This window comes from Panulirus ornatus, chromosome 53, assembly GCF_036320965.1.
Source record: "Panulirus ornatus isolate Po-2019 chromosome 53, ASM3632096v1, whole genome shotgun sequence".
Taxonomy (NCBI): domain Eukaryota; kingdom Metazoa; phylum Arthropoda; class Malacostraca; order Decapoda; family Palinuridae; genus Panulirus; species Panulirus ornatus.
In genome coordinates, this window is record NC_092276.1 from 2,841,148 (window position 1) to 2,864,349 (window position 23,202).

The following is a 23,202-nucleotide window of genomic DNA, read 5'->3' on the forward strand; positions in this document are numbered from 1 at the left end:
TCTATCTCCCAGCTACAGAGCCTCATGGGAGCACCATCATTAATCTCTCTGATACTCCCACTATCTTCTCCTCCCCGTCCTCCTACATACTATTTAAGAGACCTAGTGTATGCCCACATCACGGCCTTAAGTAGCTAAGATACAACGCCCAGTATGACGGCCCAAGGCGGCAGAGAGTCCAACAGCCAAACACTTTATCCTACTGGGTCCAAAACCATCGAGGTAATAAGGTGTTCAGGCAATTAGTGGTCCTTTACGGAGAGGATGATGAATAGGGTTGTTAATGGTGTCAGCATTACTTGACTACACCACTTCCAACTATACCACAACTAACTGTCTACTTAAGGATCATGTTTTGACATCACGATTTATATGATAAATAAAAAGAAAAAAAGGGGCTTTTTCACGTGAACTTACAACAAAAACATTCTTTGCCGTCACGGAGACAAGGGACCTGTCGTAATGATTATTCAGAGTATATATACATATATATATATATATATATATATATATATATATATATATATATATATATATATATATATATATATATATATACTGATGTGATTATCACACGAAAGTGCACTTGGGAACTAATCGTGTTTCATTTTCCCCGTGGACTCATAGGAATATATATATATATATATATATATATATATATATATATATATATATATATATATATATATATATATATATATATATATATTCGTGATGGAGAAAGTTTAAAATGGAAGGACAATTTTTCGTCACATGGAACTCCAAAAATAGTTACAATTCTTTATCATTTTTCTTCTCCTTTGTGTCGGAGGCTTTGCCATTCCCTTGAGAGAGACACAGCTTCAACAGCTTTACAAGTTGACTACAGACTAGAGATGCATTATTCATGATCCCTGAAGATTCCCTGGCAAAATGGCTTAAAAAGGGAGTTTACTCGCCAGGGGCTGCTGCGGTGCGGACCCTACTGGACTCTAACTGTTGGGATGGAAGACGTAAGGACGTGACGTTCCTCCTGGATGTGGTGGGTGTCGAAGTCACTGGGTCTGGGAAGGTTGAGGAAAACGTTCGAGGTCAGTGGCTCTGGGGTGGTTAAAGAAAACGTTCGAGGTCAGTGGCTCTGGGGTGGTTAAGGAAAACGTTCGAGGTCAGTGGCTCTGGGGTGGTTAAAGAAAACGTTCGAGGTCAGTGGCTCTGGGGTGGTTAAGGAAAACGTTCGAGGTCAGTGGCTCTGGGGAGGTTAAGGAAAACGTTCGAGGTCACTGGCTCTGGGGAGGTTAAGGAAAACGTTCTGGTGGAGTCTACCCAGCGTATTAGCAAGACTCCTCCCCTTAATCCCCATTCTCAGGTGTGCCGTTGACTGGCACGGGTCGGGAGAGAGAGTGTGTAATGTGAGAGTATAAACACGCATTATGGGAGAGATGGGGTGTGTCTTGTGTGTGTGTGTGATGTAAGGGGCACCAGTCGAGGAGGTTTCACGCACCGCTCAAATTCCTTCACCGGTCGACTCGCAAAAAGAAATACTGTCTGGTGAAAAGACGCGAGACGGGCCATACTGAGACAAAGGGGCCTGTTTCAGGGCAAAGGAAAGACTGGTGGTGCCTCTCAACAAAACACAAGGACCATGTAAAGCGCACGACTTCGTTACGTTGGCAAAGCGGACGACTTCGTTATGTTGGTAACGAACCAACTCGTATATAAGCGATTCCTCAGCCACTTGAAGCGCTATTTCGTTCTCTCTCTCTCTCTCTCTCTCTCTCTCTCTCTCTCTCTCTCTCTCTCTCTCTCTCTCTCTCTCTCTCTCTCTCTCTCTAACGAACCGTCTCGAATTCGGAAGACGGGTCTTATGAAATTACCCCGCCTCCTTACCTACATCGGCTGTACAGTTTGGGGACGGAAATACGTATGTGAGATGTGTATAAAATACCCTACGTCTTGCGAGTTACGCCATGAGGGAGAGCGTCGTTCGCGGCGTACGACACGCGCAGTAATCTTGGTTTACGTTTGCTTTACGTAACAGAAATAAAAAAAAAAAAAACGGAACTTCGCCACACACTGATGAAGTTACCGTAAGACCTGACTGAAAGTTTCGTAATTCGTGTCGGATCCCATACCCACAACACCTACACGTCTCACACGAATTGGTTCACAATCGTGTGGGACACGATGCCGCTTGGGATGTCGCTTTTTAATGCCTCTGCTGCTGCTATTGCTCCATTTCATACTGTTGCTGCTCTCAAGGATCACGAGGGCTGGAGGAAGAGCGCACGGAGGGGGGGAAAGTACGACAATTGCTACCACGGTTTATATAAGGTCTATGGCGATGGTGTCCAGGGAGAGGACTTAACTTTCGTCCCCACACCGACCGAAGCGAAAATGGCATACGTCTAGTTCATCTACCGTTCAAATTAACCAGAATCTCCCTCGCTGAGTGCCTCATTACCTCATGAGGTAATTCATCCCATGAGGCAATATATCCGATCGCACATACACACCCTCATCTGTGTAACTATGACAAATTTCACTGATTTCACTCAAACGTTATTCGGCAAATATTTCCTTAATAATTACCATACATTAATGTTTGAGATCATCTGCATACGAACATAATGTGAAAGTATTCCGACTTATTCTGTTTCTCTTGAAGGACACGGTGAAGTTATGCTCAGGTACCCAAATCATGAGAAATTCAGCAGATATGAGGGAATCTGTTCAGGTGCCAAGATCATGAGAAATTCAACAGATATGAGTGAATCTGTTCAGGTCCCCAAGATCATGAGAAATTCAACAGATATGAGTGAATCTGTTCAGGTCCCCAAGATCATGAGGAACTACTCTACAGACATATACAGAACATAGAATTCCCTCATCAATTCTGGCTCCCATTACAGGACAGAAGCTTTTTTTGAAGCTTTTCCTCGTTGATTCGCTCATTATTTTTTTCTCAGAAAAAGCTGGAGTTAAAAAAAAAAAAAAAATCCATGCATTGTTAAACAATGTTCGAAAATAATCGTGTAATCTTTTGAAGCTAACATTGTGAGGAACGAGATATGGTGAGCTACGTATTTCTTACACAATGACCTTTTCTTTGATTTATGAAATTAGTTTTCAGGTGAAGTGACGTTCACTTAGAATCACTCACACCGTGCGTGCGTCTAGTCATTTTCACAATGCTCACACACTCAAGTGACTTCTAATCATAATCAAAGTTGAGTAAATCATAAGTCTATCACATCTCACACTGTGAGTGCGTCTAGTCATTTTCACAATGCTCACACACTCAAGTGACTTCTAATTATGATCAAAGTTGAGTAAATCATAAGTCTATCGCATCTCACAGTCTTATACTCGCCAAATAACCCAAATGTTATATATTTTCACAATACCTCAGTGCTTGATAATGCCTCTGCAGGATCCGAAGTCTTACAGATCAATGATGCTAATGCAAAATTCTAGCCACAGAAGCATTATTATATACCAGCGTTTTTATGCACATCAACAAGAGTCAATGTCTGTACAAAGTCCCCTTATAATTCTCTCTTTAACGCCACACAGTCAGAGTTCAAATGTTTTTAAATTCTCGTTATAATTCCAAGTCTTGTATATTCGTAGCACAATTTTTAATTGCATACAGTAGAGTTTAAATGTTCTTAAATTCTCGTTATAATTCTAAGTCTTGTATATTCGTAGTATAATCCTTAACTCCACACAGTAGAGTTTAAATGTTTTTAAATTCTCGTTATGATTCTAAATCTGGTACATTCGAAGTATGATCCTAAGTCTTTTTGTTCCATTCTGATCCCGTATAGTCCCATCAACCGAGTAGTATAGAGCGTTCCACTCAGCCATGGTGCCCTTGCACGCGATTAAGCTTTGAAAGTTCAATGGCGTCCGCGAGGACCCCAAACTGACCAGAGCTTGAGTGAGGGTGTTATGAGGTTTCTGCAACTCATCACCACCTCACAGTGAGGCACGTGTGAGGGCAGCCATATATGAGACATTACATATATATATATATGTGCCAGGAGATACGTGCCAGGTGTTGCAGGGAAAGGTCAATAATCCTGGCAAGTCAACTGAAGAATATTGTATGAGTTGTGAATCTTTTTCGTTGTAATGTTTGCTCCAGTGTGCGACTATTACTAGATTTCTGTAGAATATGAACTAAGACAGTTTTACGGCGCCTACGTGTGTGTATATATATATATATATATATATATATATATATATATATATATATATATATATATATATATATATATATATATATATATATACGTGTGTGTGTGTGTGTGTGAATCTAGAAGAAAAGCGTATAGAACAGTGGTTGGAGTGGGGGGAGTTAGCACGTTAATCAGTTAGGGATATTAAAGGTTAGGGGGTCAGGCGAGTGTTATGAAATGTGACCGACTCTGTACCAACTATGGCACACACACACACACACACACACACACACACACACACACACACACACACACAATTATATATATTCCTATGAGTCCACGGGGAAAATGAAACACGGACTTATAGGAATATCTTGATCACGCGCAAAATTGTGAACCTTTGTGGACTCATAGGAATATATATATATATATATATATATATATATATATATATATATATATATATATATATATATATATATATATATATATATATATATATATATATATATATATATAAGGAAATTTAGCACAGGCTTAGAGATAGAAGAATACAGTAATTCAGAGTTCATCGTTAGAAAATGTATAGCAATCTCATAATATTTCTATGATAAAGGAACTAATTAGACAAAGGAATAAAGCTGTGAGAGCCAAAGTAGACAGAGGTGGCGCAAACAGACAGAAAGACAGGGATTACAAAGTAGAAGTTTACGGTGCTGTTTGTGACAGGGAAGGACGGACGTTCAGGCTGACAGAAATAAAGTCCCTTTTAAGATATGGCAGAACAGATATCCAGACAGACTGACAGACAGACAGAAATTAGGACCAATGAATATGGTACCGTTTAGGACGGCGCTAGACGGATGTTGAAAAAGAGACAGACAAAAATTAGGACCAATGAATATGGTACCTTTTAGGACGGCGCTAGACGGATGTTCAAAGAGACAGACAGACAGAAATCAGGACCAAAGAATAAGGTACCTGTTACGACTAGGACTGGACAGATACACAGACAGACACACAAAGAGAGACGGAGGCTCTGAGGCGGAAGCAAGAGCCCCCCCTGGTATCGCTGAGCCGAGATAAACACCTCCCACACTCGGCCTATCGCTGTAGCGGTGAGGGGAAAAGAGAGTCATAACTGTAGTGGGCCGGCTGATGCTGATGATCCATCACAACACGTCAGATGCGGGGACAGCCGCCCACACCTCCACAACTCCTCCAAAACATGACACATCACTACCGAGCGCGCGAGTTATAAGAGCGAGAAAAAAAAAATAAAAGTTAATTCCGATGTCTGGGTAAAACTAGAGGGGAGAGAGAGAGAGAGAGAGAGAGAGAGAGAGAGAGAGAGAGAGAGAGAGAGAGAGAGAGAGAGAGAGAGTGGAAAATGGCCACACCCACCCCCGCCACACCTGCGTTGCTTGTGGTCCGCCGCCTGGCTCGTCTTGCGTGAGCTTGGCCCGTCGTCGTCCACGGACGATGGTGTACTGGATGAATCAGTCACCAATAATGTACGACACAATATGATAAGGACTCATGACTGAAAATGAAACATATAAATAAAATCTGGGTACGAGAGATTCTATTTGTACAAAAAAACTGAATTTGTATTGTCCTTGTTACAGCTGTCGACTTCCATGTCTTTTTCTGTCCTTGTTATAGCTGTCGACTTCCATATCTTTCTGTCCTTGTTACAGCTGTCGACTTTCATATCTTTTTCTATCCTTGTTATAGCTGTCGACTTCTATATTTTTTTTTCTTTTCCTCGATGTGTACATACATACCGTAGGCAGTAGGTTGGTAGACAGTACCCATCCAGGTAGGGTACGAACCCGTCCAGACTCAGGGAGTGTTGAGCGGATGGCTGGCACCATCTTGCACCCACAGGGTCAATAGGTATTAATTACTTCCTTCCTCGTTACCACAAGGCTACCCAGCTCGTCTTTAACATAATCTCTCAACACACACACACACACACACACACGCCCTACTCATCCCGTCTTCAGGTTTCCTCTTGCCTCTGGAGATGGATCTCTCTTAACATCCTTAGAGGAGGTTAATGAGACAGAGACGGATAATCTACTTCTTTTCTCCAAATTCCTTCTCATCCTCATTCTATTTTTTTTTCCTCTCTCTCTCTCGCACATCCCTCCCCAACTCCCTCCTTCCCCAACTAGAACAACAAAAGAGGGTGAGGGAGATGGATTAACTGCTCTTCATTCTCTTTAACCCTCTTTTACACACGTTTCATTTACGGCCTGGTCTCAATTAGGGACTTTTGTCTGTGCCTGGTAACTTTTACAGAGAGAGAGAGAGAGAGAGAGAGAGAGAGAGAGAGAGAGAGAGAGAGAGAGAGAGAGAGAGAGAGAGGGAGAGGGAGAGGGAGAGAGAGGTCCAAGCCTCTCCAGTACCACTCGTGTGTCGTGTGTCACTGCGGTCATCACCCTGGCTGGGTCCTGTACACCACCAGGAGCCTCCTGTCGTGCCGACGCGCCCCGGGCCGGCAGACGTGACTCCCCGACCCGTTTTGCAGGAGGCGTCGTAACGGCGAGGGGACGTATGGCCGTCCCACAACGAACGGACGGACTTGCGGCCGACTCTCAACAATGGGAGACCATTTCCATGTGTATAACACCGCGATCAACCCCCCTTGCCTCGTTGGCTCTCTCTCTCTCTCTCTCTCTCTCTCTCTCTCTCTCTCTCTCTCTCTCTCTCTCTCTCTCTCTCTCGGCGGCAGGAAGGACAAGCAGGCCAGGAAATGGAATTCCCACGGGATCGGAGGTGGTTATAAAAGATCCCTCAAAGGGGCAAGGGTGGGCGAGGAGTCATCATGACCCAACTCCTCTCCTTCGAGGTCCCTTTGGAGGAGCATTATGTTTCTCCCCCCCACACAGGGAGGGCAAGAGCCATGGTCCATACGGGCCAACACGGCGGTGAGGAGTGCGATCCAGGACCGTGATGGATGTGGGAATGTGTCCAACCCCCCCCCCCCCACTCCCCTGGTTTGCCATCGTTTTGTCTTCGACGATTTCAGGGTGGCAGATGACCACGTCGCAGACCATCGGGTCCAAACTACCGCCCGCGCGAGTCCCGAACGACTGAGTTGCACAGAGCGAATGGCATAAGACACTCGGGGCCGGGAGAGAGAGAGATGGGGAGAGAGAGAGAGAGAGAGAGAGAGAGAGAGAGAGAGAGAGAGAGAGAGAGAGAGAGAGAGAGAGAGAGAGAGAGAGAGAGATGAGGGACATCCCGGTGTCACCGATGAGGAAGGTAATATCCTCAGTTGCTTGCGTCTGGCGAGATCAACTTTTCCACCTCTCTGGGGGCGGAGGGAGAGCAGTGGACTCCCCTGCCTCGGTGCACAGGAAGAATACGGGTTCCTCATGTGAGGTCACCGGTGACGATCATACTGCCTCTCTCTCTCTCTCTCTCTCTCTCTCTCTCTCTCTCTCTCTCTCTCTCTCTCTCTCTCTCTATGAAGCACCTAGCCGAGCGACAGTGCCATAACCCCTAACCTGACACACCGGAAGAGATAAATCATTCTTCTCTGGGTCACTGGCTGACAACTTGATCTTTGACCTTCCGGATGCCAGACCAATAAAGGTCCCGTCAGAAAGACAGGAGAATAGCGGGCCACCACTCGTCTGTTTTCTGAGTATATACATGTATATGTATGTATGTGTGTGTGTGTGTGTGTGTGTGTGTGTGTGTGTGTGTGTGTGTGTGTGTGTGTGTGTGTGCCGGAAGCCTCGAAGAAAATCAGACACGAAGATCCGAGATACGTATGGCCCTTAAAGGTCAGGTCAAAGGCCAGGTCATCACACCCAAGGGTCGTACCGTCGTGACTCAAGGCGAAGGTCACTCAAGAGACTTTACTCTCGATTGCAAACATGAGCTGGTGGGGGGTGTGTGTGTTGAGTGGGTGGGTGGGTGGAGTGGAGTGGAGGGGTGGAGGGTTTGAGCGGGTGGGGTGGAAGGGTGGGGGGTTAGCATTGGTGTCCCGTCTGGCCCACATCAGCAGCAGCCCATCTCTTGCATATGCATACCCGGGAGATTCCAAGTTATATATATGCTAACACCTCAAAATCTTGCCATGAATAAGGTTCTGGAGAACACAATTACACCCAATGGGCCACCAGAGGGGCATCTCTCTCTCTCTCTCTCTCTCTCTCTCTCTCTCTCTCTCTCTCTCTCTCTCTCTCTCTCTCTCTCGCTGACGAAGAAATACCACTCTGCTTTTTTTTTCTTCTACTATATTTCTTCTGAGCTATGGAGGATAACGGAGCCTTCTGCGCAGTAAAATACAAGCAGCCGAAAATGTTACGCACATGCCACTCAATAAGGCTTAAGGAGAGCGTGCGTGTCTGTAGTCTCTTCTTCCACGAGCAACACTCCCGCAACACCTGTGTGCGGGGGCGCGGGCTTGGCTGTGGATGGCGACGTCCGGTTTCGGGGCATTGCACATGACGGCTTAGAAAATGGGTTTGTGTTAATTAGTCCACTGTTCGTCTGTTCCTGACGCCAACCTGTTAAAGCACGAGGAGCAACAAAGCACACACACACACACACACACAAACACACACACACACACACATAAAGCTTAAAACTAATGTCTGAACAGGTTAGGCAAAATATGCGATGAGGGACACCCCTCAATCACACACACACACACACACACACACACACACACACCACCATCCTTTTTGTCGGCAATATGTGGCGTTAGCGTGGTAAAAACATTACGCTCTACACACACATCCCGAAAATTCATTGGGTTAGCGACACTCTGTGATGGCGATAATGTCTTTATGGCTAAAAAAGGTCGTGAACTGTGGTTTAGATCTATCTATCTATCTATCCGTTTGCGAGTCTGTCTAACCATGAATTCAACTATAAATCAGTCTATTCGTTTATATGTCTATCATGAACTTATTTACTTACCTATCTATCTGCATGTGTGTCTACCTATCTATCGCTAATTTTTATTGCACCGTTTTTCACCGTTTCCCGCTTGAGCGAGGTAGGGCCAGGACCAAGCGAAGTAACGGCCCCGCATACAACACATGTTCTTTCTCTCTAGCTGTCACGTACGATGCACCGAAAGCACAGCCAACCAACCATCCATTTTCCAAACCCAAAATGCCGATTCGGTTGTTTGTGTTGGCACGCGACCGCTACACCAACACTGGTCACCACACATTTCACGATTCCTGCCCGGGTAAGGTCGAGGTTCCAGGTCAAAGAGGTCAGCCCGCCAATGAGTGCTGCCTCCGCACGACACTCCTGGACGGAGCTGAGGGTCTCAAGGCATAACGGCCAGTTAGGCGTGTGGAAGCATGAGCTTAAGTGTGATGACATGGCTTCGTATATACCAAGTATAGTGTGTCGTCCCTCCACCACCTCCCTCCCCCTCGTCAAGAGCGGGTTTAGCAAAGGGGGGGATCTCGTCCACACCCGCCCGATCTCCCCCCCAGCTACCCCCAATTGGGGACAGGCAGGCATGGTGGGTGTCCCCGGGTGGGGCTTGGACCCGGGTGTATAAGACCACACACACACACACACACACACACAAACACACACAAACACACACAAACACACACACACATATATATATATATATATATATATATATATATATATATATATATATATATGTATAAGGTAAACAAGATGGTGTTAGAGGAATGGAATGATAGTGTAGGGTAGCGCTGGGTGGATAAACGGAATGGGGAGGGGAGTGGTGGTGTCCAGGGGAAGGAAGGGGAGGAACGGAAGGGTTGCCAGGGGAAGGGGAGGAAGAGAGGAAGAGAAGGGTTGGGAGGAGGGAGGCGGAGGTCAGGTAATGTATACAACAAGGTGGTTATTTCAGGCCACTTCGCTAGGCTCTTAGGGACACTTCGCAGCACCATCATGGCGGCGCCATAACTCGTAAGGTATTGCCCAAAATACACGTCGGCCCATTACGAACCCCCCCAAGTGGAGGAGGAGGAGGAGGAGGAGGAGGAGGAGGAGGTCGTCAGGAGGGGCCAGGAGTGTCGGTGGATGACTAGCTCCCCTCCCGCCCTCACCAACACAACCGAAAAAAAAAATTAAACCATAAACAATAAAAGCAATTCATGAACCAAATTTAACAGCCGGTCAGTGGACGAGAACACACCGTCACTTTCCCAGAGAAGTTGTCTCAAATGGAAGAAAAACTGAAGTTGAAAAAAAAAGAAAACATTGCCTTATGTTAGAGTGAAAACGGAGCTACATAATAATGGATGAGAAAAAGTGATATATATATATATATATATATATATATATATATATATATATATATATATATATAAAACCTTTTAATAATACTATTAGTTGAGGGCCCAGAGCCAACATCCGACCAGTAAATGATAATGATAATAATTATAATAAAAGTAATAATAATTATCATTATTATTAAGAGAATGTGCTTTAGCCGAGGGGGTGTGGTTAGATACTCATGAGTCTGGATGAGTGAGTACCTGTGATTACCTATGATTGAAGATTTCCCCATGAGGCGAATCTTAGCGCGTAGCACTCACCGCATACATGGCTTTCGCCGACCTTACTGCTGGTCTCTGCTGCCACGCACAGTGCATGATGGGGGAGTGGGGGTGATGAGAAGTGTGAGGGAAGGGTAATTGGCGAATGAGGGGGAGAAAACGAGTGAGTCGGCAAAGTGGGAAATGTTTATCAGTGTGGGGAGATGAGAAGAGAGGGAGGGGGGCGCGGAAGGATGGGGAGTAAGCGTCGACGTGGGACATAACACCAGGGAAGACAGGTGGGGAGATAGGAGCGGCAGGGGAGATGACGAAGGAGACAGCTGATGTCAGGAGGGAGTCAGCACTTGGGGAGATGGGTGGTGCTAGGAGATATACCACCAGGGGAGACAGATGGTGTCACGGGGAGATAACAGCGACAGGAAGGGATAAAACGAAGGGACTAGGTGGTAAATGGGGAGATAACACAAGGGAAGACAAGTGGTAAATAGGGGAGATAACACAAGGGGAGACAGGTGGTAAAAGGGGAGATAACACAAGGGGAGACAGGTGGTAAATAGGGGAGATAACACGAGGGGAGGTCAGCCCTACACTCTGCGGAGGATATAAAAATGCAAGACAATTTTTCCTCGAGACAGAAACATTTACATGAGACATTGAGACAGACAACTCCTATACATCACACATATATGAATAATGTATATAATACCAATCTCATATACACATTTACCTGAATATATATTTATTCCCCCGGGAGAACGCAAAAGAAATACAGCCATACGAACACGCCCTCGCAAGTTTTTAAGAATCCAGGGGGTTTTGGCTTTGAGTCAACCGGTCTCTCTCTCTCTCTCTCTCTCTCTCTCTCATTCTTACACAAGGCCACATACCAACCTAGGCAGACGGAGCTGATCAACCAAAGAGCCAAATGATCAGTGCAGTCCACCAAAATATCAGCCTGCCGGTCAAGCAACATGTCAACCAGCCAACCAACCATAAAGACAGATAACAAGCATTCAACCGATCAATCAACCAGTCAACCAACCAACGAGACATCCGACGTGGAGGCCACTCGGTTAAATAACCACCCAATCAATTAAATCATCCAACCAGACAACCACCTTAGAAGGTAGTCACCCAGTCAGCCACACGGTCAAACCAACAACCCAATGAGACTACCAACCAAACGAAATCAATCAACCAACCCTCCAATCAGCCAGCGAACCGTCACGCCAGCGAACACTCTCGCCAGCAGGCAGGTGGCCCAGATGACGTCAGAACAGCAGCAGAAGAACGTCTGGGTCAGGAACATCGTGGGCGGCTGCTGCATGAGGAGGAGGAGGAGCCGGTAGGAACCTCGGCCAGGCAGGGAGGAGAAGGGGTGTGGTGGGTGAATATTTACGGCGGATCAGGCGACGACCGGGGTTAGAGAGAGAGAGAGAGAGAGAGAGAGAGAGAGAGAGAGAGAGAGAGAGAGAGAGAGAGAGAGAGAGAGAGAGAGAGAGAGAGAGAGAGAGAGAGAGAGAATCAACACCCAAGATAAAGACTCCCTCCCCCCCACCCACCTGGGCTAGAACACAAGCTGGCCTCGCATGTTTTCCCGTAATACGCGTCACTCAGCGAGGAGGAGGGGAGCGGGAGCGGGACAATAGGTGCGCGCGAATTGCCCGGTGTAAAACCCTGATATAATTTCCACTGGCCATAAAGGCGGTGGGGAGAAATGCCAACGGGCCCTTCGGGAGGCAAACTAGAATATATATATATATATATATATATATATATATATATATATATATATATATATATATATATATATATATATATATATATATATATATATATATTATGCTTTTGCTGAGGTCGTAACCAGGAATGGTACACCCACCTTGCAGTAGAACACCTGAAGGGATGTATGTATGGTAATTACGACTGTGTCGACTCTGTGGCTAATGAGTCCACCGCGCGCGTTATCACACACAATTAAAGCCATTATCGCACGCGGTACGGGGCAATTACGGCCGAGGGATGTTACACATGGAGATGGTTAGAGGAAGGGCATGGAGTCGGGTGGTATGGAAGTACACTGTGTGTGTGGAGGTCGTGTGAGTAGACGCTTTTGGTCGCACTTTACGAAAACGATCTTGTGTTTAGTGGAAAAAAAAAAAAAGTAAGCACTCTAACAAGTAAAGGGTGTTCACAAATTTTCACTTTAATACACAGCGGCTGCAGGCTCTGTACAAGCCCCCCCCCCCCCCTTTGCCCTTGAAACAGAAGCTGGTACGAGCATGTGTGTGTGTGTGTGTGTGTGTGTGTGTGTGTGTGTGTGTGTTCATCCATCCTGTGTCGAGTGCTTGACGCCACGACCCACAATACGCCAAACTTCCTCCCCTCCAGGAATTACTTCCCGAACCCTTGTATACGCCCGACCTATTCCAGATGAACTCCTATTTTGCATCCCTCCAAGATGAAAAAAAAAAAAATCTTTTCCACTCCAATATTCTCCCGCGACGTTCCTTATGAACCTTTGTGCTGCGTTGGCTGGTGGGGGACTTTCACAACAACGCTTTCACAATAATTGGCACACGTCTGAGTTATTCCCTAGCCTGCCTCAACACACACACACACACACACACACACACGCTGGTACGTCTCTCTGTAGTCATGCAAATGTATTTTTCTGGTCGGTCTATCTCCACAAGTTCGCTTGAAGACACAGGTCGTGTTTCCCTGATGCATGTACCTCGGGAGGAGGGACGGGCGGACGAACTGGGGTAGGGACCTCAACGAGCACCGGCAGAACTGGAACCAACGACTAATACGTGTATCAAACACAGAGTCTGAAATGGCTCGAGAGATAACGGATTGGGATAACTCGGCCAATAGCAGTTTTCCCCCTCCCTAGGCTCTTTTGCGTCCACATTTCTGTATCCACCTACCTGGGTGGGTGCGGGGCGTGAGTGGCAGCTATTGTGGCCAGGCCAGTATACCACGCTTATTTGGGCGTTCCGGGCAACGACTGAGCACTTGTCCATAAGTGGCGTTTCTGTGTATGTGTGTGTGTGTACCACACCCCGAGGGAAATGTTTTCATCCACCCGCTGATTCCGGATTCCATATCTGAAAGAAAATGGCAGGAAGAAGAGGGAGGAGAAGGAGGAGGAGGAGTGGTGGTAGTGGGGATGTCTATTACCCTGACGGACATTTTGAGACATTTTCCCCACTGCAGGAGCCGAGCTGTGGATAACACTTGATGGGGGCAAAACCCCCCCGTGTAACTCGTGTCGGTGGATGATTCAAACCTAAGCTCCGTGCTGCCATCACTGTCCACGTCCCTACAGCAGCTGCAGGAGGAGGAGGAGCGAGATGAGGGAGGCCCCCACCACCAGCAGCAAAGCTTGCCCTCCCACGACCAATGTCTCTGCCATGAGCAATTTCACTTTCAAATTTCTTCATAACAAAATTAGAACTTTCCATCAAACATTAAAAACTTGCACTCCTGTGTTACAATTTGCATACGTTGCTAAACTTATTCACCCCCCTACCCCCTGCAGTTGGAACAAAAGCATTCAGATTTGACTAAATTACTTAATCTCACAAAGATTCAAGTCGCACACACACAAAAGGGAGAATTTGAAAATATATAATGTAATTCGTAATCTTAACCAGGTTTTTCGAGTCGTGCAAAAAAAAAGATGGGATTTGAAGGAAATATAGAATGTAATTCGATGGTCTGTCAGTCTGTGGTATGAGAGACGTCTGCACGAAGAGTTAAGAGTGCCTGAACCTCGCTTATACAGGCCATCAGTTCTGACACCCAACGTCCACAGCCCTGACACCATACCCCCACAAGTCTGGAACCCCCACACCCGCACTCCAGACAACATACACCCTTTGTAACCCAATCGTAACACTCTATTTCCCTTCTGTAACACCCTGTCACACCTCTGTAACCCTCTCATGAATCCCTGTAACTCTCGCCTGAGGTCCGCGGGGTCCATAAATCTGTGCCACACTAAAGTTTCTCTCGTATTTCTGTGACCGCGAGACACAGACGATCAACAGCAACCAGCCTTGATGACTTAACAGACGAGAAAACTCGCGAGGACGGAGGAGATGAGGAAAGGAAGAGTATATACTAAACATAGGTTGCAACTTGGTGAGTTTATGAGGCCGGCGGGAGAGCAATGAGGAAATAAATGAGGCGAGAGGAAAGCCATACGAATTTTTTTTTTTCCGTGTTTGGGCGTGGATTTGTGTGTGAGTGTCTGTGTGTGTGTTTACCTATCTGTGATATGCGGAGAGGGAGTTCTACACTCGTGGGGCCGAGAGAGAGAGAGAGAGAGAGAGAGAGAGAGAGAGAGAGAGAGAGAGAGACAGAGAGAGAGAGAGAGAGAGAGAGAGAGAGAGAGAGAGAGAGAGAGAGAGAGAGGATGCCATGGATGAAAAAGGTCGTGGAGAAAAGACAATAATAAGGAGAATGTGGAAACAGACCATGAAACTATAATGACTGCACCAGGGAACTTCAGGAGCCTTCAATATCTAACTCATCTAAGTCTAATGTCTAGTTTTTTTTTTTCATATATCCCTCCCGCCCCTCATCCCCACACACACACTTATGCGAGGGATATTCCCCAAGTTTCGGGAAGGATCTTCCTCTTAATCCCCTCTCCACACTCGACTGAGAGAGGGGAGGAGAGGGGAGGGTGGCTGCTGCTGCTGCTGCACGTGTGTCTGCATCCCCTCCTCCCTCCCCATGACCAGCCACCCCCACACCAGTGGCGCCAGACGCCCACACAAACTCCCCAGCTTCTGTCGCATAATTCTACACGCCCACACACACACACACACACACACACACACACACACACACCGTCCCAAAACCTGCCACCTGACCTGCAAATACTCCTCCACCCAATATCTCCCATACACAGGTCTTCCCCACCACGTACATTACGATCACCATTGGTGTGTATACTGACGTCAGACCTACACACGGAACCTGTGTGTGTGGGGTGGAGTTTTGGAAAGGAAAACATACGAAGGCCTCTAAAGCACACACACCGCCTCACGCCTTTACTTCCCACACACACACACACACACACACACACACACACACACATACAGCCTAGAAATACACTGGCATCGTTAGCGTGGCTGGGATTTACGGAACTATTGCAGACAACGCAAGTCTTTACGATTCTTCCTCCCCCTCCTCCTCCTCCTCCTCCTCCTCTCTAACTTTCGGGAAAGAGCTGAGAATAAGATCTTCTGTTACAGTAGTAGTTTATCGTGCTATTGTAAGACGGACGCGATGGATAAAACCTACCGTGAGAGACGATATGCGATGTTCTAAAGGAGTCCCACAGCCTTCTGACTTTAAGGTCGTACCGTCCCGTGGCCAAGGGGGGTCGTAACGACGCGCTCAGCGGTAGTGAATGTTACATGCGAAAGTCGCGTTCAAGACGATAAACACAGACTGGACCAGTGCGGAGAGAGAGAGAGAGAGAGAGAGAGAGAGAGAGAGAGAGAGAGAGAGAGAGAGAGAGAGAGTTATCTTATCCAACCGGATCTGTACAGTAGGCAGGAGCCTTTATCATAACAATTCTTCCTTATCTTATCAAGGGCGCGTCGTCTGTCTCGTCGCTTGGGGGAACCACCGAACGACCTTGTTGGCCAACCTAACAACGTCGTTCACACGCACCCACGAGACCGTCCACAGTAAACACTTACGACGCCAACCAGCAAGCCATTGTATATGTGTGTGTGTGTGTGTGTGTGTGTGTGTGTGTTCCCAAAGACACAGACATATATCAAGCACACAGACAGACAGACAGACAGACAGACAGACATTACAACAGCCTCCACAGGAAAACGACGACGGTTAGATTCATGATATTTTTTTTTCCACCACTTGACTTTCAACATTAAAAAAGACGATTGTGGGAAAAAAAATATTACACCCTCCATTATGAAGGCAGGCAAGCCCAGATTACGCCATCTAGTTAATGTGAAGGAGAAGCTCTCCAGGTAATGTGTGGGAGAAGCTGTCTAGTTATTGTGAGGGAGAATCTTTCTAGTTATTGTGAGAGAGAAGCTGTCTAGTTACTGTGAGGGAGAAGCTGTCTAGTTACTGTGAGGGAGAAGCTGTCTAGTTACTGTGAGGGAGAAGCTGTCTAGTTATTGTGAGGGAGAAGCTGTCTAGTTACTGTGAGGGAGAAGCTGTCTAGTTACTGTGAGGGAGAAGGTGTCTAGTTATTGTGAGGGTGAAGCTGTCCAGTTATTGTGAGGGAGAAGCTGTCTAGTTATTGTGAGGGAGAAGCTGTCTAGTTATTGTGAGGGAGAAGCTGTCTAGTTAAAGTGAGGGAGAAGCTGTCTAGTTATTGTGAGGGTGAAGCTGTCTAGTTATCGTGAGGGAGAAGCTGTCTCATTATTGTGAGGGAGAAGCTGTCTAGTTAATATTAGGGAGAAGCTGTCTAATTAATGTAAGGGAGATGGCGGTAAACCACCAGTGAAGACACCTGTATCCATCACGAGTGAATTCACTACCCTCCATCACCATTATTCACTCCCTCCATCCTCCTTCACCAGCGAACTCTCCCTCCTCCATCAAAACAATGGAGACGCCATCACTCCAGATCACTCCTTCACCCATTAACAATGAGTTCCCCACCTCCCATCACCAGTGTTCACGCCTTCCACTCCCATCATCGGCCCAGCCACCACCGTGCGCTGTATGTGTGTGTGTGTGTGTGTGTGTGTGTGTGTGTGTGTGTGTGTGTGTGTGTGTGTGTGTGTGTGTGTGTGTGTGTGTGCCCTTTGGCCTTACCTGGAAAATTTTCTTTGTTGCTTTCACAAGTGTAATGAGTGAGAGTGGGGCAGCCAGCTCGATAAAAGGAACACGTTTCTATACAGATGGATATGAACCATAACTACTGCTGTAACGCTGGGAAGAACAGGGGCTGTCCTGGGCTAACGTGTGTGTGTGTGTGTGTGTGTGTGTGTGTGTGTGTGTGTGTGTGTGATCCAGGAGCCAAGAGAGCGTGGCCAGCCGGGGGAAGAAGGTGGGGAGGGGATGGGGGGCGACGTCTGAACAACATAGACAAGGAAGTAAGACCAACTGTCTGGCATCTGGCATACGAGGCTGGTCATGTCCCTATCCTTCAGCACCCAACTCCGTCCACCACGCCCTACCTACCAACACACACACACACATACACATACACACACACACACACACACACACACACACACACACACACACACACACGATAATGACATGGGATACACACATAGTTATAGGACGAGGCCCTACGAAGGCAGAACTGCCTTTTCTCACCTTCCCACAGTCGCAAAATGACCCATGACGTCTCAGTAAGACTCCATCTACACCACCACGGTGGCCACGAACCCCCAATCTGCAAACACCAAATCGCAGACAAACACACACCCATCAACGTACAATAGAGACAATGACTTCACACACCACACACAGCCATAAACCACAGCCCAGACTCGTGTTTATGATGCATAAGTTCATACAAGCATGGCAACAATGACGACAACGTCATGCACGGGCGCACGGTCATGAAGTGTGTGGAGGGGTTTGATGGAGGGGGAGGGGGAGGAGGGGGAATAAAAACATAACAAGTGCCACACCATGCATCTCCCTCCCTCGCTAACGTGGAGGAGAGGAGATGGAGAGGTGGTGGTGTAGGAGCAAAATGAGGAAGGGCAAGACGAGGAGGAGGAGGCATGTGTGAGAGAGAGAGTGAAAGTGAGTGAGTGAGTGAGGGTAGGCCACCAGCGGTCAGGTGTCTGGCGCCAGGGTGTGGGGTTCGAGTCAGTGGTAGATGGCCTGGCCGAGCCAGGGAGGGTGAGGGCATCGGTTGCCTCCCTCACGGGTCAAGTTCGGCATCAGGCCAGGCAGGCAGTCTCTAGGGTCTCTCTCTCTCTCTCTCTCTCTCTCTCTCTCTCTCTCTCTCTCTCTCTCTCTCTCTCATTCTTAACCTCATTTCCTCATCCTTGCTCACTGCCTCGTATGAACCCTCCCTTACTCAACGACCATTTCCTCATTCTAACTCATCATATTTCCTCTCCTTTGTAATTTTTCCTCCTTACTCTCTCTTTCCATTTTCGTTCACTTATATGCATACAAACTGGTTTCCCTCACCATCTCCCTGCACGTCGAACACCTCTCCCGTTCTCGCCTGCACCCGTTGAACACCTCGTTGACACACACACACTCTGACTGTCCAACACACTCAACATACACACAATATCGTTAATTACCTCCGCGAATTCCTCGCGATGAGAAAACTTACGTCTCGTTAAGCACGTCTCGTCATTCGTACCTGACGAACGAGCCTGGTCATCGACAGACGTTCAACACTCATTCGTTTCACACCGCCACGTCTCAAAACACCTTTCTCGTTCGCGCCGTCACACATTTGACCACCTCTCTTCTGCTCATCCCGTCACATACACACACACACACACACACACACACACACACACACCCCGGGCACTCCCTCACTCCCTACCACCTCAACCAACCCAGCAACAAAGTGATCAGCGGGACAATCCAGCAGTACAGTCCCTCGCACCAAGGACTCCCGTCATGGTGGCTGATCCGAACTGAACCGTTTCAAAGAAGTTTTTTTTCCTCATGTTTTTCATGCCACGCTTGGAAATGAACCCACTCCGGCTGAGTGAAGGCACCGGGTGCTCTCGAAACGCTCGTACTTAAAGCTAGAGTGCAAGGTACTGTTGCTCAAGCGTTAGCGTAGCTTAAAGGGGAGGTTTGACAACACGTAGATCTTGATTTTCTTGACTGTTACTGTTCTCGTGAGGGCCTTCTGAACCGTCGAGAGATTGACGAACTTAAGAAATATATCACCGACGTCCGAGGACGGGGGGAGCTTACCCACCAGAGTCGTGAGGGAGGTACTCCTTGTATATATATCCTCCTGGCCAGGAGGGCCATGGGGAGTCAGGGGCCAAGATCACTCCCTGGAGCGAATATCAAAAGCCACAACCTCCTTTACCGCAGTCCTGGTTAGCCTATACATCCTGGGCCACGGGAGCTATGGGGGGCCACTTTTGGTGATAGCCCGGGCCAAGCGACGAGCATTAGTGGCCACGATGACTAACTAGAGCGGATCTTATGGCCACACACACACACACACACACACACACACACACACACACACACACACACACAAACCTGTCCTACTGCAGTCTTGGCCAGCTGCCAGCCCACTCCCGGGCCAACACCAGGCCATCCCACACTCCCCACCCCCATCATCATGGACAGCGAGTCTACCCGCTACAGCCCAGATATGACGATGTCACACACGTGATGATCTCGAGAGTCGATGTCGCTCATGATGGCGCCGGCGATGACGTCCATCGTCCCTCTGCTTCGCAAGGGTGACAAATGTAAACAGCTAACGATCACCGTAAATGTCGTCGGACTAATTCGTCAGGAGGATTTGGTTGGATGTGGGTTTTTTTTTTTTACCTGACGAACACCGCCGTCAGCAGAGACCAACTGCCTCTCCTGCATCTGAAAGAGCAAACTCAGGCAAGGTTTACGTCCTCACACTTGGTCCTCCTGCAACGTAAAGTGGAAAGTTATCCACATTTCAGTCTTGTGGGCCAAGAGATGAATGATTCCGGCGTGTGTGTGTGTGTGTGTGTGTGTGTGTGTGTGTGTGTGTGTGTGTGTGTGTGTGTGTGTTAGGCATTATCTCTCTGTATGCACGGTAAGGGAGCTTTTCTCTTATGGAGCCAATTTCCATGGTTATCACTCCTCGCGAGTTATTCGAGAATTCGCTGCATCGACCTCCTCCCTTTTTCGGCCGACACTCCCTAGCTAGAGAAAGTATATTTCGCCACGTCCTTCCTGGCTCCTGGTTCTGGTGTCATGACTCCTGCACCACACTCCGTCATCAACGTCACTGAATCCATTAAGAGAACGTAAAAGAATTAATCACACGTCCCCTTCTGAGGTCCGCGTTCCCGCCAGTCTCTCTCCCTATCTAGGGGTAACCTTAAGGCCCGCCATACAATCTTTCTCGGTCGCCGCTGAACTCAAGCATATTCTGAATGGTCCCTTCAAGTAGGGAGAGACTTAATTGGTGATGAATACTGTAATTCAAGGCTGATACATGTGCTGCATACCGTCTTAAACATCTTATTCTCGGACGTACTTAAAGGGGATTCTCACACCACTCTGCCAACCATACATGGCTATATATATCTTATTTTCGCCAGACGATGATAGATATATATTTGGTTTATACGACTAACCACACACACACACACACACACACACACACACACAAACCTCATCTCACCAACACAATGGATTTCCTTTCCTTCTGTGTACAACGCGTTTCTTATAAAAGCGTAAAAGCGAACGGGGCGTCTCCACTGGACCCCTGCTTGTTGAGAAAACAGGGGATATTCAAAGTCACGGCTGAAATGGAAAAAAAAAAACTTGCAATAAAATGAGGAGAAACTGCTATTCAAAGTTTGAACGCCATTTAAAATGGAGACAAGAGGACCGTGGGGGCCGGGAGGAAATGTGTGGGTGGGTGTTGTGGTAGTGGGAGGAAAGCAGCGAGATGAGGTGTGTGTGTGTGTGTGTGTGTGTGTGTGTGTGTGTGTGTGTGTGTGTGTGCACTACCTGAGACGAGAAAACGTGCAGGCCAAATTACGTCGTTGGAGGAGGGTAGGTTGTGGGGCATAAACTGTCTTAGGATCGCTGATCGGTAGGTCGGGGGCTCAGGCAAGCACACACCACACTCCTTCGTCCCTACTGCGACAAGACACACACACACACCACACACACCCACCCACACACACACACACACACACACGCACACGCACACGCACGCACACACACACACATTGTATATGGGCAACTTCTAAATGCTCTGTTGGTTACTGGGTCGCGAGATAAGATAGAAAGGAGACAGGGAGGTGGAAGAGGTCGAATTAGGGAGTAGGAGGCTGGAGACCAGGTCGAGAGGAGAGGTCTGACTGGAGTTCGATGCAGGCAAGTTCAAGTTCAGCAGCTGGGCTTTAGGCGAGAGGGAGGAACAAGTCTGAATCTTCCTCACCCCACGCCTTCAGATATGGAAACGAAGGAAGAAATATTCTTGTACTTATTCTGAGCCGAGAACTAGAGGTACGATCATAGCCGAGCGGTTAGCGTTCCCGACTACCACCCAAAGGTCCTGAGTTTGAGTCCTAGCTGTTGGAGGGTATTATGTGTTCTATGAAAGCGCGCGTTCATAAATATATGGAGGCCCTCTGATCGGTTCATGTGGTCCAGACTTCGAACAGGACCTCAGATCAACAGACGGAGCTCTGGAAACACTATCCTCACATCCGTTACGCCCGAGGAATTTACCTTGTAAAGAGTGTGAGTGTCAAGACGCCCTGGCAGACGGCACCTCATAAACTATCAATTACGACCAGGGAACGTGCCAGAGGAGGCCGCGGTGTGGGCGGCTAGCCTGAGAGAAGTGTCTCCCATTACACCGCCGCTAACAGTTCAGTGCTTGCGTGTGTATATGAACGTACGCTTGGTCTATACAAGTGTGCCGAAGTGACTATAGATACTTCTATATGCCAGATGGGTATTCTTGGACGTCTAAACAGAGCCAGTTGATGTGCGTTGAACTGTTCTTATCTGCAACCCTGGATACTTTTTTTTAACCTGTTATTTGAGTGTAATTATCTGAAAAGGGACATGGGTATACTCAGGGTACTGAGTTCACCTTTAACCTACCCTCACAACTATTACAAAGACTCATGTTTGTTCCTCTCTCTCGCCTAAAGCCCAGCTGCTGAACTTGAACTTGCCTGCATCGAACTCCAGTCAGACCTCTCCTCTCGACGTGGTCTCCAGCCTCCTACTCCCTAATTCGACCTCTCCCACCTCCCTGACTCGCACCCTCTTCCACCTAACTCGCCCTTCTCCCCACCTACCTCCTTTCCATCTTCCCTGACCCACCCACCTCCTCCCTGATTCAGCTGCTGGTACCTACTACACCTCTGCTCCGGTGCACCTCGGCTCCCCCGTGACTGTGGCTGCTCGCTGCCGGGCTGGCAGTAAAAACCCGCGTTAAAAGCCCCTGGCGCCAGACAATTTACTGCCGCGATCACTGGTTTCATCTCTGTAGCCTTGGTTCAAACGCGCGCTGGGCCTGCAGAAGAGCCCTGACCACGAGCACAGGAGGAGGATACTTCATTCTTTTAATCTCAAGTTTTACTGGATACCAAACCAAATGGCTAATACAACTATGGGGGATGGGACTCGAGGCCAACCTGCCGTCTGGTCGACAGCCAGGGCTGAGACGACTGTTTATGGCAAGGATGCGACACTTTTCCTCCTTGCACGTCCAGACGACCTACAAGCAGGACGACACTCTACGACCTCACGACCTGGCATCCTTCGTTCTCAGTTGCAGACGACACTCCACGACCTCTGTCGTCTTTCGCTCTTTAGTC

At 47.6% G+C, this 23,202-nt stretch overlaps 1 protein-coding gene across 1 annotated transcript in view; it reads left to right on the plus strand.

The window, feature by feature from the left end:
• The window catches only part of Proc (Proctolin), a 139,482-nt gene that overhangs the window by 31,014 nt on the left and 85,266 nt on the right, over positions 1–23,202 (plus strand). The gene's annotated exons all lie outside the window — the stretch shown is intronic.